The sequence below is a fragment of the Triticum aestivum genome, chromosome 5A (genome assembly GCF_018294505.1).
Source record: "Triticum aestivum cultivar Chinese Spring chromosome 5A, IWGSC CS RefSeq v2.1, whole genome shotgun sequence".
In the NCBI taxonomy this organism is placed as follows: Eukaryota; Viridiplantae; Streptophyta; class Magnoliopsida; order Poales; family Poaceae; genus Triticum; species Triticum aestivum.
Window position 1 is genome coordinate 45,463,203 of NC_057806.1, and position 22,080 is coordinate 45,485,282.

General features: G+C 51.5%; 1 pseudogene; it reads right to left on the minus strand.

Annotated features, from left to right (window-relative positions):
* Positions 1–1,161: 1,161 nt before the first annotated feature.
* LOC123101199 (B3 domain-containing protein Os02g0598200-like) overlaps positions 1,162–22,080 on the minus strand; it is a 47,680-nt pseudogene continuing 26,761 nt past the window's right edge.

Consider the following 22,080-nt stretch of genomic DNA (forward strand, 5'->3'; position numbering starts at 1 on the left):
CGCTGCCCCGCCGCCCCGACGCCGCCTCGACGCCGCCTCGTCGCCCCGACGCCGCCCCGACGCCGCCTCGACCCCGCCCCAACGCCGCTGCCCCGGGTCGGTCAGCCAGCCTCGTCTCCACCATCACCGGCGACAGCTTAGCCCGACTACAGACATGGTACGCTCTTCCTCCTCTTCTGTTCTTCCCCTTTTCTCTGGGCACATGGTCATTGAGTAAAATCTGAGTAGATTAGGCCATAAATTGGATTACGAGCACAGTTTAGTGAAGAAAATGCTTCGGGGCCAATGTTCATTCAATTCTTCAGATAAACAGGGCATGTATTTAGTTTTTTTCTCATAAGGAGAGCAGATTTTCATCACTTGCACTTACGCAGAGTTAATGTAAACGTTTTGCACAATAACGTAACATGTATCTTCAGTTTTTGCACTTAAAAAAGCCAATCTTCAGTTTGTCCACTTCAAAATATTATAAACTCTAAAAGAACAACATGTTAGTACAGAACTTATACAAGGATCGTCACACAACCCTTATGCGCATCATGGTGCTAAGTCTAGATTATCATGATTGTGCATCTGCAAAAATTTATAACTGTGAGTGCAACCTGTACCTAACAAGCAAGATAGATAAGATTTCAAATGCACAAATAAGAAATTGCAACACAACTGCAGATTTCAAGAAGTGCAATTTCATCAAATTTAGTATTAGATAGTAGATACTGACAGTCTGACAGTTATATACCAATTTTCTTCTAAAAAATACCTCATGGTTTTGATGATTGTACTAACAAAGAAAAAGCAGGCATTATTAGATATGAAATCTGGAAATCTTTTCAGTTCTATTTTTGTAATGACAGGAAATATTGTGGTCACTTTTCTCATCCCTTTTAACATGATGTAGTGTAACAAAACATATCTGCAGATGCCACCAATTCCAATGGTTCTTTCCTTCCACTGTCCAAATTTCAGTGAAACGTCTCCACCTTCGACACAACAGTGATTCTCAAAATTGACTACGCAGACCCCAAACATGATGCTCCTACTCTTTTCATAGAGACAAGGACATTAGCAACAAAGTAGTGGCTTTTCTCCGGGTGTTGGAGAAAGCATAGATGATCCTTCCATTTACAGTAGCAAGGACAATTGTACAACAAGACGATACCACTAGGGCAGGTTCCTTGAATCCTCAACATGACAGAAACAACCTTCTACTTTGAAGCCTCCTCTTTTGATCAGATTCAAATCATCACCCTTTCCAGCAGCAGCAGTAGTAACTAGCACTAGAATCACATTGTTCCGCACTTCTTCTTGTTGTGTTTGCTGCTGGGTAGAAGAAGCTTTGGTGGGCTGCTGCTTGTCTTGGTTCTCATCGAAACAACCCAGCTGCGCGAAATCCTCGATCGACTTGACATGAACCTGCAAAGGAAAGACAATATTAATAAATCACAACTCTACTAGATTGTTAAGTTGGGTGGGATGTAAAAGCAAATCTTCTTCTAAGTGCAATATACTTAGTGCTGCTATATGAGTGTATAAATATTTGTTGCTATATAAATGTGAACAAAATTCGTGCTTGTATATGATATTCTGCCATGAAGAAAGAATAGATAGTGTGGGTCTGACCTTGTTTAATTTCTGCAATTCTTGTATATGATATTCTTTGGTGTGTATTGCATTCTCATCGTGGTTTTGATCACAGAACAAGAAGGGAAAGGGCGACTGAAGTACCTACTGCAGTAGAGAGAAGTATTTGCCCACTTTGCAAAAGGAAGCCAGGCTAAAGAGAAGAAGCCACGTGGAAGGTGATTCTTGGTTATGTTTTTTTAAAAGCAATCCTTGGTTATGTTAGTGCCACTATATAGTACTTTACTATGAACACCCATCTTGGATGACCAATAGAAATTGCAGCCACATGTGCACCGATCTAATTTGAAACATCAATGAAAATTGAAAAAAAATTACTCTCATAGCACTACTTCTATTTGCATTTCCCAAACATATGGTTCTGTCCATCCTCATTTCCTGTCTTCCCTGATAACCATCATTAAGTTATACGTTTGCTGTGTGCCTGTGCTATTCCCTGTCAGTAATTGATTTCAGAAACTGGCAAACTTTGATAATGTAAGAGTTACTTACTTGCTAATTAGCCAAGCAAGCATGTATTACTTACTTGCTAAGAACTTTGATACTATTTGGATCAAAGTTAAATGAGCACATAGATGACAAAAAAAAGTTCAGATTGTAAAATGTTCATTTTGCTGCTAGTGCCCATTTTGAGTAATTGCTTAGAGGGATGATCCTGTGTGAGCTGGTGGAGTGATTTGTTTTCTACATAAAGCTCTTTAGTCAGGCTGGTTTTCGTGAAATACACATGAAGCTTCACCAGCTCCTGTGGGTGTGGGATCGATGTGACATGTGACATTGCATCCATGTCCACCTGGGATAATGATTTTGCAGGTACCCCGAGAGGCCCTTGAGTTTGCCGAAATGTCGATTAACTTCCGTTCCGGCAAATTCGGGTACTCCATATGTCCTATTTTCAGTAAAGGTCATGCTGAAATTTTCCGTGAATAGCATGACTTTGCTAAAAATCGGACATATGGGGTACTTGTGACTAATGCATGGGCTGGGGTATCTTAGTAGTTAATTAAGTAGGATCAAGTGCCCCGGCGTACTTGTGACTAATGCATGGCTTTTAGGGTGCCTCGATGTCGATAAAAACCGAAATGATGAAAGGTTAGGCTTTTAGGGTGCCTTGGCGTCGAAAAACCCTCAATGATAAAAGCTTAGATTTTAGGATACCTCGGTGTCGACAAACCCTAAATGATGAGACCATGATCTTGTTCCTTGACAATAACCAACTTTTTGACCAAACTTTGTTTCTATTTAGAGAGAAACATGGCCCACAACGATGAGGCCGGGGGTTCGGGCGGCAAGGCATTCTGGGAGCTGTCCCAGGAGATGGAGGAACAACCTCACTTGTATGAGGCCGCCGCCTTCCCCACCGATCCTGAGACCACGGATGGTGCCGCCGAGGATGACCACACTGATGCCACCACTGATGGTGCCGCCGAGGATGCCACCACTGATGATGGCGGCGCACACACAGATGGCAGCCAACCGAAGAGGCAACGGAAGGACCGGCGCCCGATCGTGCTCCGCACCCTCAAGGAGGAAGTTACTGAAGTGGACTCCAACGGGAATCCAACGGCGCCCGAACGAATAGTCAAGGGGTACTCGCTTCAGCTCGGGTGCATTGTCCGGAGCACCGTCTCGATCAACACCGAGAACCTGAGGCATCCTGACCGAGGGAATTTGCGCAACCTCCTCTTCACGAAGCTGCACGAACGATACAAGTTCCCTGCTGAATTTGAAAACACAAGCCTCAAAGGGAATAAAGGGAACAATGCTGCCCTCACGAAGATGAGCAAGGCCCTGTCTACTTGGAAAAGCAATGTGAAGAGAATGATCGAGAAAGGTGAGAGTTATCAGAAGATCAAGGAGAAAAATCCTTCGATCACCAAAGATGACTACAACGACTTCAAGATCAATTGCTCGAGCACCACAAGCTCCCAATCAAGTGAGTGGGGGAAACAAATGCGGGAGCTGAACATAGGGGAACACACACTTGGTCCCGGCGGTTACAGAGTGGCGGAGCCTATATGGGACAAGGAGGACGCGGACCGTGCCGAGCAAGGCCTACCGCCCCGCTTCGAGAAATACAGCGGTAACAAGCAGACTAGGAACTATGTCAGGGCCCGGTACAAGGAGGACCCGATAACAAAGGAGCTTACCATGGATCCGAAGACCAGGGCGCTTGAGCTTGTTCTGGTAAGGAATACACCCCCGCGTAATTAGCTCCATATGGTTGCATTCTAATTAATGAAGCCAAATTTCTAAATGGTTCACATTCCTTCCGCAGGCGACTGAAAGCAGTAGCGCGGAGTCGACTAAGAGCAACCCTTGGGACACCACTCTAAATAGGGGGTTGAATGTAATGAAGAACAAGGATAAGCTCAGTAAGCCGACGTCAGCTGGTCGTGTGGCCGGCAAAGGCTTGTCGACAAAATGGGGGTCATACTATACCGCTGGTGTGCGGAAGGAGAAAAAGACCAGCTCGGAAAGCCAGGCGCGAGAGGTTCAAGAACTCAAGGCACAGGTGGCGCAGATTCCGGAGATTGTCCAAGAGCAAGTGGAACAACGACTCGGAGCGACGATCACCGCCCTTGTGCCTACCTTGATCTCGGGGTTGAGTGCGTGGATTGCGGGCGGCCAACAGGGGCCATCCCCGATTCCTAGCTTCACGGCCAGCAACTCGCATAATGCGATGGCGGGGCCATTGGTGCCTCCGGCGGAGGCGGCATTGGTGTCTCCGACGCCGGCACGGGAGCTTAATGCACCCGGGTGTACGCCGGCCGGCACCTCTTCAGCAAGCGGCCCCTCCGTCAACTGCACGCCCGCCGTTGGCGGTGCCTCGACATTAGCCGAGCTCGACGCCATCATCACGGTAACTAATTAAGCCTCTCTCGGCCGAGGACTTCATCTCCTTGCCTTTGACTGGGCATCCCTGACGCCCTACATGTTTTCGCAGGGCGCCGCCGATGTTCCGTGCACTCTCCTCCACTTCGTGAACAACGAGTTGGTCGATGTCGCCAAGGGCAAAATCGTTCAACCGGGCAACCCCTTGTTCCACGGTACCCAGATGCCACCCAACTTGTTTAGGGTTCAACTGGTTCGGGTGCTGCCAGGCTGCGACGACTTGTTACCTCCGATTCGACCCGTCGGGGCCGACGATGAAGACGTGATGACCCTCAGCGCCTGCTTGAGCTGGCCCCTGCTTTGGCCGAAGAGCCAGATTCGTTTGGGGGCGGGGGACACCACCCCAAAGACAACACCGCCAGTCGTGCCGGCGCCAAGTCGGCCCCATGGCAAGACCGCCGTAACGGTGCCGGACATCCCTATGCCACTGGATCCAAACATGCATATGGCACAGGATCAGAACGACGACGACGACGATGATGATACATTTGGCAACATCGATCAGTACTTTGCCGAGCATGGGTACGATGGCGACTTCATGGGGCCTCCTTCTCAAGAACCAAACCCAACAAAAGACGTGTGCGATCTATCTCGTACCGTGGAGAAGCCAAGTTGCAACAGGCGCCGTCTGGCGTTCAGCTCTCAGGAGATCCCTCCAGCTGCCGACTTCACCGAGCCTCAGATAGGCGAGGTGTGAAATATTATCAGCCCCAACACACTCAAGAAGGCGGTCTGTGAGCAGAACTCGGTCCCATTACAGGAGAAGAAGAAGGCACGCAAAATAAAGACTAAGAAGGGTGCGAGCCAGCCGGCACCGAGTACGATCCGTGCTCAGGACGGGCCACCTTCACCGCAGGATATCTCGAGGAGGGTGCATGTGGCGGGTAGGGCGATGCTACCGACAAATATGCTCAATGCTGCAACCGGTGCTATGCGGAGTCTGCATGACAGTGTTCTTGCTTTGGAGAAGCGGCGTCTCAGGGAGAAGGATGTGGCATACCCGGTTTTCGCGGCCAAGGTGCTAGAGGGCAAGGGCTTTGTGGATAACTCCATCGGGCGTACGATCGTCCTGCGTTTTGATGACATCCACGCTATGTTGAACCTTCATCCACTACACTACACCTTCGTTCGGCTATTTTCGCTGAGTATGGAGATGCGGATCATTCGCGACAAGACCCCGGACATCGTGATAGTCGACCCCTTCTACATGCGTGCCAAGATCTTGGGCAGCGCTGGGGACCGGCAAGTCGCGAATTCTTACCTCGAAGGCGTCATTCTGGCAAACCAAGATAAGGATAACTTCCTCGTGCCTTACTTTCCCGAGTAAGTCCTCCCCTCAACCGGCCCGTAACATATGAATTCTTACATTTCGATCGTTTTTCTTTTAACATTCCGTGTTTTCTGCAGTGACACACGTTGCACGCTCATCCTCCTAAGCCCCAAATATTCCATGGCCACGTATTTCGACCCGGACCATCAGTCGAACGTAGACTACACAAATGTCAAGAAGGTTCTTGATGATGTTCTCCCCGGCTACGCCCAATCTGGAGGCACCTTCACCAGGCCTATTCGTAAGTACGGCAAGCACGTGTTCTCCCACAATACGACGTTCTGCTGCGTCAAGCAGCCGCCTGGCGGTCAGAAGGGTGCCTACTACGCCATTCATCACATGCGGGCGATCGTACGGGACCATCATCAACTTCTGCTACTGAGTAAACTCAAAGATTGGGCCGCGAGCATGTCGGCAATCCAGGACGTGGACCTCCGACAAGAATTCTTTCGCATCCAGTCGGAGTTTGCGGAAATCATCCATCAAGATGTCCTTCATACCTCGGGGCAGTTCTACCTCAGGAATCAACCGTCCAATAGTGACATCGACACAATGCTACAAATGCAGGATGACAACGCCCGTTCTTTCATGACTCCCACGATAGACGGCGGCTTCATCCACGCTCCGGTCCCTTGAGTCGAGTTGTCTAGTTCTGAAACATCGATTGGCTCATGTTGTAATTAAACTTTAATGAACTTGTAGTATGTCTCTTTGGTTTCGAGAGTCGTTCAACTTAGATGTAATCGATGCTATTAATGTCTTGCTTTTCTCTTCCGATCGTTCTGTTGCATACTTATATATTGCTTATGTATTGTCTATGAATTGGTACTAACATTTCGTTTGGCTAGTGCATAGCGATGCCGACGTATGTCGTGTACAAGGGTAAGGTTCCCGGAGTCTACGATGACTGGGAGGAGTGTCGGAGACAGGTTCACCGATTCAGCGGTAACAGTTACAAAGGGTACACCACTAGGGCCGAGGCCGAATCTAGATACGCCCGCTATCTAGTGGGAGAGGGGAGGGAGCGTTGGAGGAACCGGATGAAGACGAGTTTCATCGTGATGATGCTCATCGTGATGACCGCAGCTCTCTTCTATGTGATGGTAGTTTAGATGATCGATATCGACTTGTAATATGAAGACAAACTCGCTACTCGCGGTCTCGAGACTTGTAATATAATGTTCTATCTTTGTTCGGTCTTTTCAATTCGGAGACTAATATGATGAATTGTATTCGGAGACTAATATGATGAATTGTATTCAAAGACTAATCTTCTATTGTATTTGATGAATCTGTTGTTGATGTGTGCTGTCTATATTTTGTCAAACTATACATTTTGTAACCTGTGCAAAAAACAGAAAATAAAAAAATAAAAAAAACCTAATATTCATACTAATGGCGCATCACATGACAGTGCGCCATTAGTATGACAGTGCATACTAATGGCGCATCACTGGGCAGTGCGCCATTAGTATGCCGCGGTTACTAATGGCGCATCAAGAGGTGGTGCGCCATTAGTATGCCAAAGCACCTGGGTATACATGGCCCCTGGGAGGCATACAAATGGCGCACCCGAGGTGCGCCATTAGTATACCAGATACTAATGGCGCACCAGGTGGTGCGCCATTAGTAAAAATTACTAATGGCGTGCTATTAATGGCGCACCACAGATGCGCCACTAATAGCCATACTAGGTGCGCCATTAGTAGGGGTTTTTCTAGTAGTGAATTGAGGATGAGCGGTTGCACGTCACCTCGGGGTCTGCGATCTCAAAGGCGATCAAGCCGAACGCTAGCCCCGCACTCTGCACGACCCATGACTCCGAGGATCCGGACTCCTCCCCGGACTCCGAACCCCCCGCGCCCCTGCCAATCAAATCCGATTGGGCGCCGATAATGGAGTTCACCGCCGCAGACATCTTTCAGCACTCGCCTTTTGGCGTCATCCTGAATTCCCTTAAGTCTCTCTCTTTATCAGGAGAGCCCTGGCCGGATAACGGTTAGCGAGGATGGGATACGGACGATGAAGAAATTCAAAGCCCACCCACCACCCACTTTATAGCCACTATCGACGATTTAACCGACATGCTTGACTTCGGCTCCGAAGACATCGACGGTATGGACGACGATGTAGTAGACGAACAGGAACCAGCACCTGTAGGGCGCTGGAAGGCCACCTTGTCATATGACATATATATGGTGGATACTCCAAAAGATGGAGATGGCGATGGAACAGTGGGGAATGACACCCCCAAGAAACAGCCAAAGCGCCGGCGTCAGCGGTGCTGCTCTAAATCCCGCCAAAGCAAAAACAGTGATTCCGGCACGGGAGATAATACTACCCCGAATAGCGCCGAAGAACACCCACCTCAGCAAAATTCGGCACAGGAAGATGGAGAAGCCAGCCCTCATGAGAGAGCGGCAGACCGAGAGGTCGAGGATGATAACTATATGCCTCCCTCCGAAGACGAGGCAAGCCTCGACGACGACGAATTCGTCATACAATCAGACCCCGCTGAACAAGAGCATTTTAAACGCAAGCTTCTAGCCACGGCAAGCAGCCTCAAGAAAAAGCAGCAACAACTCAGAGTTGCCCAAGATTTGCTAGCTGACAGATGGACTGAAGTCCTTGCGGCCGAAGAGTATGAACTCGAACGCCCCTCCAAGAGTTACCCGAAGTGCAGGCCGCTACCTCGATCAGAGGAGGAAGCACCTACATCACCAGCGCATGACATGGCAGACCGGCCACCTCGCGGCTGCGACAGAGAGGCCTCTCGGCCCTCCACCCAAGCCATGCCCCGACGCCGCTCAAATAAGGCACGGGAAAATGCGACCGACCTGTGAGACATACTGGAGGATAAGGCAAGACAAACAATATCGATCTACGGATCGCGCAGGCGCCCTACGGCATGTGACAATGATCTTCACCCCGGATACAACAAATCCGGCCGGGCCGAACACAACAGACATACCTCTTCCGAGCTGCATCGTGATATAGCCCAATACAGAGGCGCCGCACACCCGCTATGCTTCACGAATGAAGTAATGGATCATAAAATCCCAGAGGGTTTCAAACCCGTAAACATCGAATCATACGATGGCACAACAAACCCGGCGGTATGGATCGAGGATTATCTCCTTCACATCCACATGGCATGCGGACATGATCTACATGCCATCAAATACCTCCCGCTCAAACTTAAAGGACCAGCTCGGCATTGGCTTAACAGCTTGCCAGCAGACTCAATCGGTTCTTGGGAGGACCTGGAAGCCGCATTCCTCGACAACTTCCAGAGCACTTACGTGCGACCACGGGATGCTGACGACTTAAGCCACATAATTTAGCAGCCAGAGGAATCTGCCAGACAATTCTGGACACGGTTCCTAACAAAGAAAAACCAGATAATCGACTGTCCGGACGCAGAGGCCCTAGCAGCCTTCAAGCATAACATCCGCGACGAGTGGCTTGCCCGGCACCTGGGACAGGAAAGGCCGAAATCTATGGCAGCCCTCTTGACACTCATGACTCGCTTTTGCGCGGGAGAAGACATCTGGCTAGCTCACAGTAAGAACTTATCAAAGAAACCTGGTAATTCGGATACCAAGGACAAAAGTGGCAGGACACGTCGGAATAAGCAAAAACGCCGCGTTAGCAGCGACAGCAATGAAGACATGGCAGTCAATGCCGGATTCAAAGGCTATAAATCTGGTCAGCGGAAAAAGCCATTCAAAAAGAATACTCAGGGCCCGTCTAGTCTGGACCGAATACTCGATCACTTGTGCGAGATACATGGCACCCCCAAAAGGCCAGCCAATCACACTAACAGGGATTGTTGGGTGTTCAAGCAGGCAGGCAAGTTAAGGGCCGAAAACAGAGACAAGGGGCTGCACAGCGACGACGTGGAGCCCAAGCCGCCAAACAACAATGGACAGAAGGGCTTCCCCCCACAAGTACGGACGGTGAACATGATATACGCAACCCATATTCCCAAGCGGGAGCGGAAGCGTGCGCTACGGGACGTATACGCGATAGAGCCAGTCGCCCCGAAGTTCAACCCATGGTCCTCCTGCCCGATCACTTTTGATCGAAGGGACCATCCCACTAGCATCCGTCATGGCGGCTTCGCCGCATTGGTTCTCACCCAATCATCGACGGATTTCATCTTACAAGAGTCCTCATGGACGGCGGCAGCAGCCTGAACCTGCTTTATTAGGATACAGTGCGGAAAATGGGCATAGATCCCTCAAGAATTAAGCCCACAAAAACGACCTTTAAAGGCGTTATACCAGGTGTAGAAGCCAACTGTACAGGCTCAGTAACACTTGACGTGGTGTTCGGATCCCCAGACAATTTCTGAAGCAAAGAGTTAATCTTCGATATAGTCCAGTTTGGCAGTGGCTATCACGCCCTGCTCGGACGAACCGCATTCGCAAGGTTCAATGCAGTGCCGCACTATGCATATCTCAAGCTCAAGATGCCAGGCCCTCGAGGAGTAATCACGGTCAACAGAAACATCGAACGCTCCCTCAGTACGGAGGAGCGCACGGCGGCTCTCGCAGCGGAAGTACAAAGTAGCCTTTTTAGGCAATTCTCCAGTCCGGCCGTTAAAAAGCCAGACACTGCCAAGCGCGCCCGGAGTAACCCACAGCAGGACCGCCTGGCACAATTTAAGCAAGCGTAGCAATGCGGCCCCAACCCCAGCTTTCGCGACATAGCGAAACCAGTACCTCGCATACATAACTACGCCCTTGAAATACCATCGGCATAGGGGAAGGGGCACAATAACGGCACGCCCAAAATACGGCTTAAAACGTACTAGGGGCTGCCGGACTCTTTTTTTTTATTTTCTCTTACTTTCAGGACTCCATACTTCGGACGACCTGTTCGGCAATTCAACCTCCGCACAAACGATGCAAGATCCAGGGAGGCAGACAAGCCATGCCGCATTATGGAACTCCCAGGTGGTCTCTGTTACGAGCGGTATACTTGTTTTAAATACAATTCCGCGGCCTGCCCCTGGTCAGGACATGCTAAATAGTCCGATATCTTTTGCTCACCGCACTATTTGTATCGTTCGGCTTTGATAAATAGCCTCTCTATAAACAATGCATAGCTTTCTGTCTATTTTTCGCATTATCATCTTTTCATATATGTTTATGACGTGTTGCACCCGTACACTGTGGTACGGCAAAATACGTCAGGGGCTTTAGTACCCATAAATATGGCGTGAGAAGTCCGTACACTTTCACAAGTGCGGCACCCCGAACTTATAGCACTATATGCATCGGCTCCGAATCATGATTTGGGTCAATAGTTGGGTTTGCCCGGCTCCTATGTTTTGGTGCCTTACGTTCCGCTATATCGGCTAAGGTAGCACTAGGAGAACCACTGCGATTGTGCCCCGGTTGAGCTGGGTTAAGCACCTCAGTGGAGAAAGCTAAAACTGACTGTCATGATGTGGCGAGAGACCGATCGCTGTTCGAGAGGTTTTTCGAGTCCCTAAAGACTTATGCCGCTTCGAGCATGGAGCCGGCTTTGTCCGGCCAAGGCGTGGATAGCGCCCCGAACTCGGTCTTCCGAACTAGGGGCTTTGTCGAAATTTAAAATTATAGAGTTCTATGGCTAAGTGAGAGTGTTCAAGCATTATAGTCCGATTGCCTGGTTCGTTGTGCTGACCGCCTCCCTCGACGGACCCAATCATGGGAAAAAGAGCGCTCAGGTTTATCCCGAACACCCCAGCACTAGTGGCATGGGGGCAGAAGCCGACGACTGGCCATCTCTCAATTTTTTATAAACGGCCGCACAGAAAGTAATATTTTAAATTCAGGCATTGCTTAGCGCATATGAACAAGTTTTCAGCGCACAGGATAACACGAGCGAGTTCATTCAAAAATTACATCCTTGGTACATTCATCCGCCACAAGGCGGGCACCCGCTAGAACATACTTATAGTAGTTCTCGGGCTTGCGATGCTCCTTCCCCGGCGGCGGCCCGTCCCTCACAAGCTTCTCACCGTCCAGCTTGCCCCAGTGCACCTTTGCACGGGCAAGGGCCCTACGGGCACCTTCGATGCAGACGGAGCGCTTGATGACCTCGAGCCTTGGACAGGCCTCCACCAGTCGCCGCACCAGCCCAAAGTAGCTCCCAGGTAGGGCCTCTTCGGGCCACAGCCGAACTATGAAGCCCTTCATGGCCTGTTCGGCCACCTTGTGGAGCTCGACCAGCTGTTTCAGCTGGTCGCTCAAGGGCACAGGGTGTCCGGCCTCAGCATACTGAGACCAGAACACCTTCTCTGTCGAGCTGCCCTCTTCGGCTCGGTAGAATGTGGCGGCGTCAGATACGCTGCGGGGAAGATCTGCGAATGCCCCTGGAGAGCTCCGGATTCGGGTTAGTAACCAGTACTTCACTTTTATACTTCTGCTTTCCATAAAGAATGCCTTACCCGCCGCTATCTTTTTCATCTCCTCCAACTCTGGGAGGGCCTTTTGGGCTTCGGCCTTGGCAGACTTGGCAGTCTCAAGGGCCACCGCGAGCTCGGACGCTTGCGTCTTGGACTCAAGCTCCAAACTCTCATGTTTTCTCATGAGATCCTGAAGCTCCCGCTGCACCTCGCCGACCTGGGCCTCAAATTTCTCTCGCTCGGTGCACTCCACGGCCGTTTTCTTTTCGGCCTCAGACAGCGCCTGCTTGAGGGTCGCCACCTCAGTTGTGGCCCCTACATTAGCAGTACAATCCTGTTATTTTTTGCAATTGCGCCTCCCAATAGGCATTTTTTCTATAAGGTATTTCTTACCTTCTTGCTTCTCGAGCTGCCGTTTGGCAAAGCCGAGCTCTTGCTCGGTCCGCTCGAGGCCCTGTTTCAGGGCACCCACCTCCGCAGTCATTGCGGCGGTGGCCAGCAGCGAAGCCTACATACGTATATTGACTCCTTTTTAGTTAGACTCCTGCGATATTTAATAGATCCTCTATTCAGCTTTTCTTTCCGAATGCCAAACAGAGCATCAGGGGCTACTGTCTATACGGTAATATTTTTACATATTTTTTTACTTACCTCGAAGCCTGTTAGAAGGCTAGCACAAGCTTCAGTTAGTCCGCTCTTGGCGGACTGAACCTTCTGGATCACTGTACTCATAATAGTACGGTGCTCCTCGTCGATGGAGGCGCCGTCAAGAACCTCCAGCAGATTGTCCGGCACCTCCGGTTGGACGGAGGCTGCCAGCTCAGAAGGCTTACTCCTCTTGGAAGGAGTTTGCCTACCACGGTCTGGAACTGTTGTAGATTCCGGTGCGGTGTCCGGCTCAAAGCCGGACTTGGAGCCCTGGGGGGTCTTGTCCCCTTCACTCCTGGAGTCCGGGAGGTTGCCTTGTGGCTCCTCCGGGACCACCTCCTCCTGCCCTGGGGCTTGTCGCGACGCCACTTTGGCGTCGTCCGCAGTGCGGGGGGAGATAGCGGGCGGAACTGAGTTCACGTCTGATGAGTCCAGGGAGCCGCCCGACGATTCGTCGACTTCGGCCCGGGGTGGACTGCATAATTACATTCGACATTAGGGAAAGCTGTGCAACAAAGGAACATCATGAGTTACTCTGGTATCCGAACACTTATGATCTCGCCGGACGCTTGGCCCTGTCCGGCCACTCCTCTTCGCCCTCGTCGGCGTCGGGGACATAGTCCGGCGAAGGGGTTTTCCTCCTCTTGGACCCCTCGGCCTCCCCTACTGGGGCAGCCTTCCTCTTCTCTCCTCCCCCCGCTGGAGGGGGAGAGGTTTCTTCTTCCTCCTCCTCGTCTTCACGGGAGGTGTGCATCTCGGATTCGTCGGACGACGAATCCGACACCACCATACGCCGGGAACTCTTTTGGGTCCCCGTGGCCTTCTTCTTCTTGGCCTTCTTCTCCGGCACCACATAAGGCACCGGAACCAGCAGCTTCACTAGTAGAGCTGGGGCTGGGTCTTCGGGCAGCGGGGCCGGACAGTTAATCGGTCCGGATACCGCCCGCCAAGCCTGGCAAAGGTAAGGGAGTTTAGATCCCTCATAGAGTCAAACTATGAAAAAAGATTAAACATCCTGTAAAAGGTATAGATGGCTTACCTTGCTAGCGTGACGCTCCGAGCTGTATTCGCGGTCCTCGGAAGCGGATGCGGGAGCCTCGGTGCCCTTGAATAGCATCTTCCAGGCGTTTTTGTACGTCGTGTCGAAAAGCCTGTTGAGGGTTCGATGCTGAGCCGGGTCGAACTCCCACAGATTAAAATCCCGTTGTTGGCACGGGAGGATCCGGCGGACGAGCATAACCTGGATTACATTAACAAGCCGGACTGGCTTATTCACCAGGGACCGGATGCATGTTTGCAATCCGGTCACCTCTTTTTCGTCACCCCACGACAGGCCCGTCTCTTTCCAGGACACAAGCTGCGTGGGGGGTCCGGATCGGAACTCGGGGGCTGCGGTCCATTTCGGATCGCGCGGCTCGGTGATGTAAAACCACTCGGATTGCCATCCCTTTAGGGTCTCCACAAAAGAGCCCTCGAACCATGGGACGTTGGCCATCTTGCCCGCCATGGCGCCTCCGCACTCCTCCTGGCTGCCATGCACCACCTTGGGCTTGACGTTGAAGGTCTTGAGCCAGAGGCCGAAATAAGGGCGGACGCGGAGAAAAGCCTCGCACATGACGATAAACGCCGAGATGTTGAGGATGAAGTTCGGGGCCAGATCGTGGAAATCTAGGCTGTAGTAGAACATGAGTCCCCGGACAAATGGGTGAAGTGGAAAACCCAGTCCGCGGAGGAAGTGGGGGAGAAATACTACCCTCTCATGGGGCCTAGGGGTGGGGAGAAGCTGCCCCTCTTCGGGAAGCCGTTGTGCGATGTCCTTGAGCAGGTATCCGGCCTTCCTTAACCATTTGATTTTGTCCTCCGTGATGAAGGAGACCATCCACTTGCCTCCCGCTCCGGACATTGCTGGAGAAGGTTGAGGTAGGAAGCGCGGGCTTGGGCGCTAGAGCTCGGGTGCGTAGGATATGGATAGGCAAAGGAGGAAGAAGGCGTAGGTAAAAAGGTGGATCCTTATCCCCTTATATGGGTGGATGCGGTTGTGCGTCCCCGCCTGCCTAGTAAAACTCGCTTGCCTCCCAAGCGCCGTGATAAGTGGCACGGTGGGGTTACCCACGTCCGTATTGATGGGAATCCCATAAAAGGGGGGTACACGATCTCTGCTTCGACAAGACGTGCCAAGGAAACCGCCTCGCAAAACACGCTGAGGTGGGAAAGTAAATGAATGACTTGGCTGCAGTGTGATGACGCACTGCAGAATACGTCAGCAGATTTGATTTGTGTTAATATTATTCTCTCTACGGCAATATGTGGAAGCTTATTTTGCAGAGCCGGACACTACTCTTGGTGGTTACAAACTTTTATGAAGAATTTGGAGGAGGAACCCGCCTTGCAATGCCGAAGACAATTTGCGTGCCGGACTCGTCGTCATTGAAGCCTGCTTCAGGGGCTACTGAGGGAGTCCTGGATTAGGGGGTGTTCGGGTAGCCAGACTATACCTTCAGCCGGACACCAGGACTATGACGATACAAGATTGAAGACTATGTCCCGTGTCCGGATGGGACTTTCCTTGGCGTGGAGGGCAAGCTTGGCCATGCGGATATTCAAGATCTCCTGCCATTGTAACCGACTCTATGTAACCCTAACCCTATCCTGTGTCTATATAAACCGGAGGGTTTTAGTCCGTAGGACAACTTCATCAACTCCATATACAACAATCATACCATAGGCTAGCTTCTAGGGTTTAGCCTCCTTGATCTCGTGGTAGATCTACTCTTGTACTACCCATATCATCAATATTAATCAAGCAGGACGTAGGGTTTTACCTCCATCAAGAGGGCCCGAACCTGGGTAAAACATCGTGTTCCCTGCCTCCTGTTACCATCCGGCCTAGATGCACAGTTCGGGACCTACTACCCGAGATCCGCCGGTTTTGACACCGACATTGGTGCTTTCATTGAGAGTTCCTCTGTGTCGTCGCCTTTAGGCCAGATGGCTCCTTTGATCATCAACAACGATGCGGTCTAGGGTGAGACCTTTCTCCCTAGACAGATCTTCGTCTTCGGCGGCTTCGCTCTGCGGGCCAATTCGCTCGGCCACTTGGAGCAGATCGAAAGCTACGCCCCTGGCCATCAAGTCAGGTTTGGAAGCTTAAACTACACGGCTGACATCCGCGGAGACTTGATCTTCGATGGATTCAAGCCACGGCCAAGCGTGTCGCACTGTCTTGAGGAGCATGATATAGCTCTGCCTCCGGACAGTGTCCTGGAGGCCGCACACGCATCGGTTCCGACCCCTAACTCGGAGCCTATTGCACCAATTGAGGATGAGCGGTTGGACGTCACCTTGGGGGCTGCGATCTCAAAGGCGATCAAGCCGAACGCTAGCCCCGCACTCTGCACGACCCATGACTCCGAGGATCCGGACTCCTCCCCGGACTCCGAACCCCCCGCGCCCCTGCCAATCAAATCCGATTGGGCGCCGATAATGGAGTTCACCGCCGCAGACATCTTTCAGCACTCGCCTTTTGGCGTTATCCTGAATTCCCTTAAGTCTCTCTCTTTATCAGGAGAGCCCTGGCCGGATAACGGTCAGCGAGGATGGGATACGGACGATGAAGAAATTCAAAGCCCACCCACCACCCACTTTGTAGCCACTGTCGACGATTTAACCGACATGCTTGACTTCGGCTCCGAAGACATCGATGGTATGGACGACGATGTAGGAGATGAACAGGAACCAGCACCTGTAGGGCGCTGGAAGGCCACTTCGTCATATGACATATATATGGTGGATACTCCAAAAGATGGAGATGGCAATGGAATAGTGGGGAATGACACCCCCAAGAAACAGCCAAAGCGCCGGCGTCAGCGACACCGCTCTAAATCCCGCCAAAGCAAAAATGGTGATTCCGGCACGGGAGATAATACTACCCCGGATAGCGCCGAAGAACACCCACCTCAGCTAAATTCAGCACAGGAAGATGGAGAAGCCAGCCCTCATGAGAGAGCGGCGGACCAAGAGGTCGAGGATGATAACTATATGCCTCCCTGCGAAGACGAGGCAAGCCTCGATGACGACAAATTCGTCATACCATTAGACCCCGCCGAACAAGAGCATTTTAAACGCAGGCTTTTAGCCACGGCAAGTAGCCTCAAGAAAAAGCAGCAACAGCTCAGAGTTGCCCAAGATTTGCTAGCTGACAGATGGACTGAAGTCCTTGCGGCCGAAGAGTATGAACTCGAGCGCCCCTCCAAAAGTTACCCGAAGCGCAGGCCGCTACCCCGATCAGAGGAGGAAGCACCTACATCACCAGCGCATGACATGGCAGACCGGCCACCTCGCGGCTGCGACAGAGAGGCCTCTTGGCCCTCCACCCAAGCCATGCCCCGACGCCGCTCAAATAAGGCACGGGAAAATGCGCCCGACCTGCGAGACATACTGGAGGATAAGGCAAGACAAACAATATCGATCTACGGATCGCGCAGGCGCCCTACGACATGTGACAATGATCTTCACTCCGGATACAACAAATCCGGCCGGGCCGAACACAACAGACATAGCTCTTCCGAGCTGCGTCGTGATATAGCCCAATACAGAGGCGCCGCACACCCGCTATGCTTCACGAATGAAGTAATGGATCATAAAATCCCAGAGGGTTTCAAACCCGTAAACATCGAATCATACGATGGCACAACAAACCCGGCGGTATGGATCGAGGATTATCTCCTTCACATCCACATGGCATGCGGACATGATCTACATGCCATCAAATACCTCCCGCTCAAACTTAAAGGACCAGCTCGGCATTGGCTTAACAGCTTGCCAGCAGACTCAATCGGTTCTTGGGAGGACCTCGAAGCCGCATTCCTCGACAAATTCCAGAGCACTTACGTGCGACCACCGGATGCTGACGACTTAAGCCACATAATTCAGCAGCCAGAGGAATCGGCCAGACAATTCTGGACACGGTTCCTCATAGAGAAAAACCAGATAATCGACTGTCCGGACGCAGAGGCCCTAGAAGCCTTCAAGCATAACATCCGCGACGAGTGGCTTGCCCGGCACCTAGGACAGGAAAAGCCGAAATCTATGGCAGCCCTCACGACACTCATGACCCGCTCTTGCGCGGGAGAAGACAGCTGGCTAGCTCCCAGTAACAACTTATCAAAGAACCCTGGTAATTCGGATACCAAGGACAAAAGTGGCAGGACACATCGGAATAAGCAAAAACACCGCGTTAGCAGCGACAGCAATGAAGACATGGCAGTCAATGCCGGATTGAAAGGCTATAAATCCGGTCAGCGGAAAAAGCCATTCAAAAAGAATACTCAGGGCCCGTCTAGTCTGGACCGAATACTCGATCACTTGTGCCAGATACATGGCACCCCGAAAGGCCAGCTAATCACACTAACATGGATTGTTGGGTGTTCAAGCAGGCAGGCAAGTTAAGGGCCGAAAACAGAGACAAGGGGCTGCACAACAACGACGAGGAGCCCAAGCCGCTGAACAACAATGGACAGAAGGGCTTTCCCCCACAAGTACGGACGGTGAACATGATATACGCAACCCATATTCCCAAGCGGGAGCAGAAGCGTGCGCTATGGGACGTATACGCGATAGAGCCAGTCGCCCCAAAGTTCAACCCATGGTCCTCCTGCCCGATCACTTTTGATCGGAGGGACCACCCCACTAGCATCCGTCATGGTGGCTTCACCGCATTGGTTCTCGACCCAATCATCGACGAATTTCATCTTACAAGAGTCCTCATGGACGACGGCAGCAGCCTGAACCTGCTTTATCAGGATATATAGTGCGGAAAATGGGCATAGATCCCTCAAGAATTAAGCCCACAAAAACGACCTTTAAAGGTGTTATACCAGGTGTAGAAGCCAACTGTACAGGCTCAGTAACGCTTGACGTGGTCTTCGGATCCCCGGACAATTTCCGAAGCGAAGAGTTAATCTTTGATATAGTCCCGTTTCGCAGTGGCTATCACGCCCTGCTCGGACGAACCGCATTCGCAAGGTTCAATGCGGTGCCGCACTATGCATATATCAAGCTCAAGATGCCAGGCCCTCAAGCAGTAATCACGGCCAACGGAAACACCGAACGCTCCCTCCGTACGGAGGAGCACACGGCGGCTCTCGCAGTGGAAGTACAAAGTAGCCTTTTTAGGAAATTCTCCAGTCCGGCCGTTAAAAAGCCAGATACTGCCAAGCGCACCCGGAGTAACCCACAGCAGGACCACCTGGCACAATTTAAGCAAGTGTAGCAATGCGGCCCCAACCCCAGCTTTCGCAACATAGCAAAACCAGTACCTCACGTACATAACTACGCCCTTGAAATACCATGGGCACAGGGGAAGGGGCACAATAACGGCACGCCCAAAATACGGCTTAAAACGTACTAGGGGCTGCCGGACTCTTTTTTTTTTATTTTTCTCTTACTTTCAGGACTCCATACTTCGGACGACATGTTCGGCAATTCAACTGCCGCACAAATGATGCAAGATCCAGGGAGGCAGACAAGCCATGCCGCATTATGGAACTCCCAGGTGGTCTCTGTTACGAGCGGTATACCTGTTTTAAATACAATTCCGCGGCCTGCCCCTGGTCAGGACATGCTAAATAGTCCAATATCTTTTGCTTACCGCACTATTTGTATCGTTCGGCTTTGATAAATAGCCTCTCTATAAACAATGCATAGCTTTCTGTCTATTTTTCGCATTATCATCTTTTCATGTATGTTTATGACATGTTGCACCCGTACACTGTGGTACGGCAAAATACGTCAGGGGCTTTAGTACCTATAAATATGGCGTGAGAAGTCCATACACTTTCACAAGTGCGGCACCCCGAACTTATAGCACTATATGCATCGGCTCCGAATCATGATTTGGGTCAATAGTTGGGTTTGCCTGGCTCCTATGTTTTGGTGTCTTACGTTCCGCTATATCGGCTAAGGTAGCACTAGGAGAACCACTGCGATTGTGCCCCGGTTGAGCTAGGTTAAGCACCTCAGTGGAGAAAGCTAAAACTGGCTGTCATGATGTGGCGAGAGACCGGTCGCTGTTCGAGAGGTTTTTCGAGTCCCTACAGACTTATGCCGCTTCGAGCGAGGAGCCGGCTTTGTCCGGCCAAGGCGTGGATAGCGCCCCAAACTCGTTTTTCCGAACTAGGGGCTTCGCCGGAATTTAAAATTATAGAGTTCTATGGCTAAGTGAGAGTGTTCAAGCACTATAGTCCGATTGCCTGGTTCGTTGTGCTGACCACCTCCCTCGACGGACCCAATCATGGGAAAAAGAGCGCTCAGGTTTATCCCGAACACCCCAGCACTACTGGCATGGGGGCAGAAGCCGACGACTGGCCATCTCTCAATTTTTTATAAACGGCCGCACAGAAAGTAATATTTTAAATTCAGGCATTGCTTAGCGCATATGAACAAGTTTTCAGCGCACAGGATAACACGAGCGAGTTCATTCAAAAATTACATCCTTGGTACATTCATCCGCCACAAGGCGGGCACCCGCTAGAACATCCTTATAGTAGTTCTCGGGCTTGCGATGCTCCTTCCCCGGCGGCGGCCCGTCCCTCACAAGCTTCTCACCGTCCAGCTTGCCCCAGTGCACCTTTGCACGGGCAAGGGCCCTACGGGCACCTTCGATGCAGACGGAGCGCTTGATGACCTTGAGCCTTGGACAGGCCTCCACCAGTCGCCACACCATCCCGAGGTAGCTCCCAGGTAGGGCCTCTTCGGGCCACAGCCGAACTATGAAGCCCTTCATGGCCTGTTTGGCCGCCTTGTGGAGCTTGACTAGCTGTTTCAGCTGGTCGCTCAAGGGCACAGGGTGTCCGGCCTCGGCATACTGAGACGAGAACACCTTCTCCGTCGAGCTGCCCTCTTCGGCTTGGTAGAATGCGGCGGCGTCAGATACGCTGCGGGGAAAATCTACGAATGCCCCTGGAGAGCTCCGGATTCGGGTAAGTAACAAGTACTTCACTTTTATACTTCTGTTGTGCATAAAGAATGCCTTACCCGCCGCTATCTTTTTCATCTCCTCCAACTCTTGGAGGGCCTTTTGGGCTTCGGCCTTGGCAGACTTGGCAGTCTCAAGGGCCGCCGCGAGCTCGGACGCTTGCGCCTTGGACTCAAGCTCCAAACTCTCATGTTTTCTCATGAGATCCTGAAGCTCCCGCTGCACCTCGCCGACCTGGGCCTCAAATTTCTCTCGCTCGGTGCACTCCGCGGCCGTTTTCTTTTCGGCCTCGGACATCGCCTGCTTGAGGGTCGCCACCTCAGTTGTGGCCCCTACAATAAGCAGTACAATCCTGTTATTTTTTGCAATTGCGCCTCCCTATAGGCATTTTTTCTATAAGGTATTTCCTACCTTCTTGCTCCTCGAGCTGCCGTTTGGCAAAGCCGAGCTCTTGCTCGGTCCGCTCGAGGCCCTGTTTCAGGGCACCCACCTCCGCAGTCAGTGCGGCGGTGGCCAGCAGCGAAGCCTGCATACGTATATTGACTCCTTTTTAGTTAGACTCCTGCGATATATAATAGATCCTCTATTCGGCTTTTCTTTCCGAATGCCAAACAGAGCATTAGGGGCTACTATCTATACGGTAATATTTTTACATATTTTTTTACTTACCTTGATGCCTGTTAGAAGGCTAGCACAAGCTTCAGTCAGTCCGCTCTTGGCGGACTGAACCTTCTGGATCACCGTACTCATAATAGTATGGTGCTCCTCGTCGATGGAGGCACCGTCAAGCATCTCTAGCAGATTGTCTAGCACCTCCGGTTGGACGGAGGCTGCCGGCTCAGAAGGCTTACTCCTCTTGGAAGGAGTTCTCCTACCGCGGTCCAGAACTGTTGTAGATTCCGGTGCGGTGTCCGGCTCAAAGCCAGACTTGGAGCCCTGGGGGGTCTTGTCCCCTTCACTCCTGGAGTCCGGGAGGTTGCCTTGTGGCTCCTCCGGGACCACCTCCTCCTGCCCCGGGGCTTGTCGCGACGCCACTTCAGCTCGTCCGCAGTGCGGGGGGAGACAGCGGGTGGAACTGAGTTCACGTCCGATGAGTCCAGGGAGCCGCCCGACGATTCGTCGACTTCGGCCCGGGGCGGACTGCATAATTACATTCGACATTAGGGAAAGCTGTGCAACAAAGGAACATCA